Source organism: Cygnus olor, chromosome 4 (assembly GCF_009769625.2).
Source record: "Cygnus olor isolate bCygOlo1 chromosome 4, bCygOlo1.pri.v2, whole genome shotgun sequence".
NCBI classification, from domain to species: Eukaryota; Metazoa; Chordata; class Aves; order Anseriformes; family Anatidae; genus Cygnus; species Cygnus olor.
The window spans coordinates 46435452-46441441 of NC_049172.1; the positions used below are offsets into that span (position 1 = coordinate 46435452).

The 5990-nt window shown below is 48.7% G+C and overlaps 1 long non-coding RNA gene across 1 annotated transcript; it reads right to left on the minus strand.

The window, feature by feature from the left end:
- Positions 1-208: 208 nt before the first annotated feature.
- LOC121069500 lies at positions 209-5695 on the minus strand. Its single transcript, XR_005819460.1, has 6 exons — positions 4996-5695; positions 3317-3427; positions 2957-3110; positions 1589-1853; positions 1029-1136; positions 209-304 (listed from the first exon to the last, which is right to left on the minus strand). It is a non-coding gene; the product is annotated as an uncharacterized LOC121069500 (long non-coding RNA).
- Between the last annotated feature and the right edge of the window lie 295 nt (positions 5696-5990).

A 5990-nucleotide genomic window follows, 5' to 3' on the forward strand; every position in this document is an offset into this window, starting at 1 on the left:
TAGCACAAAAAGGAAGAACGAACCTGCAAAGGTCTTTAAGGCACCTTAACAAGACCTTTACATATTTATTCAAGAAAAGCAAATAGTCTTTGGAGGCTAGGGGTGATATCAAGTGATTTTATGCTCATTTAAGTCAGCTATACCATCACATGTGCACATGTTTTGCAAAGGGAACAACAAGCTTAGACCTACCCCCAGCCCCACTGCTACCTACTTTACGGCCTGAACATTCCATGCGTTCCTGTATTTTCAAATCAATCACTGCTTCACTAACAAACCCGAGGGATTTGTGTCCTCTCATCCACTGGAAAAGGAATTTGTTCATTTAATATTTGAGCCAGTTTTACACGGGCATACTCCTGGCTAGAATGCAATGAGTACACATGAAGGTACTCTGGAGGTTTCACTCCTGTCCCCAGCTCAGGTGCAGGAGGAACACCACCCGTTGTGTTCTGAGCCAGTCAATCCAATTCCACATTCCACACATTTACTGTCATGCCTGACAACAACCCTGGGGGGATTATCTGAGGCCTAGGATGTTCTACACTATTTTAAGACATAATTCAAGAATATTAAATAATGCAAGTAAAACTTTGTCTGCTGATAAATACTTCACGCTTTTTTATAGCTGTTCATTCCTCACCAACTGCATGAGTCACTCCTTTAGAAGCTACCACAAATTTTGAAATGGGTGTCCCTTTGAAACAGTTTGCAACACAAGTGGCAAGCTCAACACGTGCTGTAAACACCTTTCCTTCTCCTCAAAGTCCTTTTTTTTTTTCCCCTACCACGCTAGAAATGTAACTTTAAGTCAGGTTTGCAATACATTATTAGCAAAGCTTGCAACAGGCGAAGCTGAAAGGTGTCCCTGAAAGCAAAGTTCATATGTTCTTGCAAACATATTATGCTAGACAGAAGTTATGCAATGTACTGAACATATGATAACTGTGGTAGTCTCTAAAGGAAAAAAAAGACATTTGACTTTCACCTACATAAAAACCAAGAGCAACACAATGCAGAAAACATACCAACTGGGTTTTGGATATTTTGATGGTTGTCTTTGGAGTCTTCTTGCAAGGCAGACATCATTGGAATCCATCTTTACATGCTCCTAGGATACACGTTGTTTCTAAGGCCTGCAAGGAAGAGGTAAATAGTTATACTGTGACTGATTATAATATTTGGCACATGAAATTAGTAAACACAGGGCAACCATAACTCTATTACACTTCCATGAGGCAAAGCTTATGCAGAGGATTGCTTAGGCCCATTATGATCAATAAACGTCAACACCTGACACTGCCTGCGCAAATGAGGATCAAAAGGCACTCAAAATCCCACGTGGCCTGGACACAGTCCCACAATGCAAGGCAAGTATGCCATAACAAGATGTCTGACAGCAAGTCAGGTGCCCTCGGGCAAAGACCCCCCTCCACACCATCTGCTGCTTCTTCAGGGCTCATCTCAGCTCAGTAGCCAAGCAGGTGGCCGCCTCTAGGCTCCCCCATATCGCAGCCACCAAGCCCCTCTCAGGGAAAACACCACATGCTGTCCCTCCAGCCTTGCTCCCCAAAACCCCAGCTCTTACCTCTAGGTGCCCGTGAGGGCACAAAGACAGCAGGGCTGCTCCAGGCCTCCTCGATGTGAGCTGCCACTGCTCGTGCAAGGCCCCTGCCTCCCCTCACAGATACTGGCGCGAGCTACAGCAGCATGGGGTATGGCATTTGCTCTAGGCATCACTCACAGCTTGAGAACACCTTTTCTTCAGGACACAGAAAAGACTTCTTGACTCGCTCTGGCCTCACGGCTCAGCATCATGCATCTTCTTTCTTCCTCCTCCACCAGCTCAGCTGCTGCAAAGCAAATAGGACAGATTGAGGCCCGGGAAGTGCCAGCTCCTGCACCTGAAGGGCAGAGGGACACCCACCCAGGGAAGATCACTATGGCACCATGCGGCCAGTGGCGGACCCACTGCCTCTACCATTATCCTTCTCCCTGCCCCTACCCACCACCAAAACCCGTGACAATCAGCTTTTCCCATTAAGGGGGCACACAGCAGAGCTCCAGATGTCCAGATGGAGCTGGAGCTGAGCTCAGGCAGGCAGCCTGAGCAAATAGAGCTGGGCATGTGAGGCAGCAGCCATGGAGCCTACTCCGCTGCTTGCACAAGGGCCCCAGCTGCTGCCTGCAGTGCCAAGCGCCCAGGATGGTGGGGCACTGCTGGGCTCTGTCTCACAGGGCAGCCCTGTTCCGTTGGCCTTGGCCACCTGTGAAGCCTCTTATTTTGGGACGTTGAAGTCTGCGGCATTCCTACAGCCCGGAGACAGGTCTGATGGTCTTCTGGCCTGCCGGTAGGGAGGTACGGTTCACCCTCCAGATGCTGGCTGCACCCAGCCCTTTCTTCCCTCCTGGGAAGTCAAGCTAAGCTGCAGCAATTGTAACAGGGGCCTAAAGTACAAGTGAACTTGCTCACTCAATCACAGCAACTTGGGCAAGGACAGGGATGGGACCAGGGCCAGGGACAAAGTTTGTGTTCCAGTGGAAAAAAGGAGCTGAGTGCAGCCAGCGCCCAGGCAGCAACCCCTCTCTCTCTGCCAGAAGGACAGGAGAGCCTCACACCCGCCCCAAGAGGCTGCATGGAGATCACAGACCAAAACATGCCAGAGGCTTCCCAGATGGCAAAGTGCAAAGGCTGTGACACGCCCTGATGACAGGGGGTCATGCTGGCCAAGCTGCCATGGGGCAGAAAGCTGCTAGGGCTACAGGAGTGTGGCAGGGAAACAGCCCTCCCCTGCTTACAGGGGGCTCGTCCAGTGCGGGGAGACATGGCCTCTCACCCTCCTTATAGGGTGGCCAAGCTCTGCTGGCAACCAGAGGAGCAATGGGAGAAAAGGCCATAAAAGGCCACAGAAACCAAGACCCATCCCTGCTTCCAGGGAGGTCATCCAGCGCAAACCAGACAAGGCATTGCAGGTGTCGGCTGTCATCTTCTATGCACCCAGGCCTGGTGACAGGAGGGTCCCTGTGCTCCTCATCAGTCCTCCGCTCCTCTTCTGCCTCACAGCTCCACACCACAACTCTTCCCTCCTTCTCCGCCAGCTTCGCTGCTGCTGCAAGGGAAGGACGACACCGTGAGCCACCAGAAGCACTGGCTCCTCGCCGTGGCACCCTGGAGGCCTGAAGCTCAGAGCACCCCTCCCTCAGCCGGGCCGGTTTCCTCCCCACAGCCCCAGCAAGGGCACTTCTCCATTCCCCCATCCTCTGCTTTCTGCCCCAGCCTCACTGTCACTCCCCAGCCCTGCTGCGTCTCGCTCACAAGAAAACTCCGGCCCGTGCTCAGTGGGAAGTGCTGGTGATCCTTCTGCAGCCTTCCTCCAGAGACAACATGGCCCTGAGTTGAGGCTGAAGTTGCACTTCAGAGCTGTCACTGAAAGAAAACAGCAGAGGTCCGTTGTTAAACGGAACTGATCCCCATGAGAATGGTTTTTATCCATGAAAATAGCACTCCATTACCATTACCCAAATGTCAGTTTGTATACTCTAAAGTTATGTCAGAATTTCCCTGAAAAAATGATCTTTTTTTTTCTCCTCAGTTACCTCAGCTTTTTCCTCCAAAAAAGCTCACTTTGTCACTTCTGAGTTTCTGCAGGTTTTCCCCAAAATATGTCCAATTACCCTCTACAGTTAACTCAACCCCCCCCCCCCCCCCCAAATCATTTCCCCCTCTAAATTGTTATAGATTTTCCCTCAAAAAAATGCTTAGTTTTCCTATGAAAGTTACCTCAGGTTGTTCCCCAACAGTGCCATTTAATACCCTCTAAGGGTACCTCAGCTTTTCTACCCAAAAATGTAATTTTACATCAATGTCACTGTAGCTTTCCCCCCAAAGTGCTCATTTTATCCCTTCTATGTTATCTCCTATTTCCCCTCTAAAAGTGCTCGTTTTTATCCAATCTAAGGTCCCAAATTTCCAACTGCTAAAATGCACTTTGTATCATCTAGTTACTTCAGGTTTTCCCTCCAAAAATGCTTTTGTCACCTAAAAATTACCACAGATTTTCCCCTAGAGGATGACTATTTTGTCCCCTCAGGATTACCTCAAGTTTTCTGTCCAAGTATCTTCATTTTGTTCCTTTTCTTAACTCAGATTTTCCTCCCTCCCAAATTGCACAACTTTCTCTCAAAATGTCATTTTATATCCTCTAATGGTACATCAGCTTTTCCCCCTAAAATGCTCATTTTGTCCCCTCAGAGTTACCTATTTTTTTCACCAAATTAACAGTTTGTATACTCTAAAGTTATGTCAGCCTTTCCCTGAAAAAAATGTTCATTTTTTTCTTCTGTTACCTCATCTTTTTCCTCCAAAAAACCCTTCTGAGTTTCCACAGATTTTCCCCAAAATATGTCCATTTACCCTCTACAGTTAATTCAACAACCCCCCCCAAAATCATTTTCCCCCTCTAAATTACTATAAATTTTCCCTCAAAAAATGCTTAGTTTTCCTGTGTAAGTTACCTCAGTTTGTTCCCCAAAAGTGCCACTGTATATCCTCTAAAGTTACATCAATGTTTCTGTCAAAAAATGCTCAATTTGTCTCCTATTTGTTAACTGAGGTTTTCCTTCAGGAAAAGCTCATTTTGTCTGCTGTAAGTTTCCTCATGTAATTTTCCCTCTCTTACCTCAGATTTCCCCCTTCCCACATTGCTCCATTTCTCCCCAGAATCTATTTTGTAATTTTATATCCTCTAAAGTTATGTCAGATTTTCCGGGCAAAAGAATCCTGTTTTTCCATCTAAGTTACCTCATATTTCCCCCCCCCAAAAAAAATGCCTATGTTGTCCCCTCCAAGCTAGCTCTAATTTTTCTTCCAAAAACATTCATTTTGTCCCCTCCAGGTTACCTCAAATTCCGCCCCCCCCCCCCACATCATTTTGTATCACTGAGAGCTGCCTCAGCCTTTCCCCCCCAAACTCAGGCTGTATTCTCCACAGCTACCTCGGCGTTTCCCTGAGACAATGCCCTTTGTGCCCCCTAAGCCACACCAGCTTCTCTCTCAGAGAAAAAGCTTAGTTTTTGTTTGTTTGTTTCTCCTCAGCGCCAGTCCGCGTTTGCCCTCAGCCCCTCCAGCCTCGCCTGACGGCCCCGCGAGCTGAAAGCCCGGGGCCAGGCGCTGTGAGGGGCCGGGGGCAGCCGCTAGGAGCTCGTTTGATGCCGTTGCCGCTTTACCCCCTCCTCTGCAGAGCACCCTCTGAACAGCGCCTGGCTCAGCAAAACACCCTTTTAAGTCTTCCAGCCTGTGGGAGGAGGTCTGCAGAGCTGTGTGAAGCTGCAGCAGGACCAGACTTGCACGAAGTGGAAATACCAGGCACCTTGCAAGGAGGGAAGAATGCAGACTGTGTGCTAACTGCACACACTGCTCGTAAGAACCATACGCTGCCTTGAAGAACTTTAAAGGACAATACCAGCTTCTGCTCAAAAGCCTGCAACGCCATCAGGTCTGTCTCAGAAGCTGAGCAGGAAGATATGCTCAGGACAGAGGGAGGCATGGGACAGGGGACTCCCCCTCTGCTCACCCCAGCCTGGAGAAAAACCCCTACATAGTGCTGGGTGCAGGACCATACCCAAAGAGCACCGTTCCCTGCCCCAAACTGCAGCTTCACTGCAGTCTCTTTAGGCTCTGCTCCCAGCTCTGAACTTTAAGCAACAAGCACAAGCAATTACCTTTCAAGTGATGTTTTCTTTTCCTTATCTATTTCTTACTGCAGTCCACAGAATGGCAAGACCTGGCCAGGCTGCTACTCCCACCACACATCATGCTAGGATCTGAGTGCATCCAGTCCAGGAGAGGGCTTACGCCACTGGCTGCAACACCAGAGGCCTCCTTTCCAACCTGCAAGGAAAATAAGGACTACTTAGTAAGTACGGCACAAGTGCATCCTAAAACTCAGAATCCTGTTTAATACATTAAAGTGGGAGAGCTTGGCACAAAG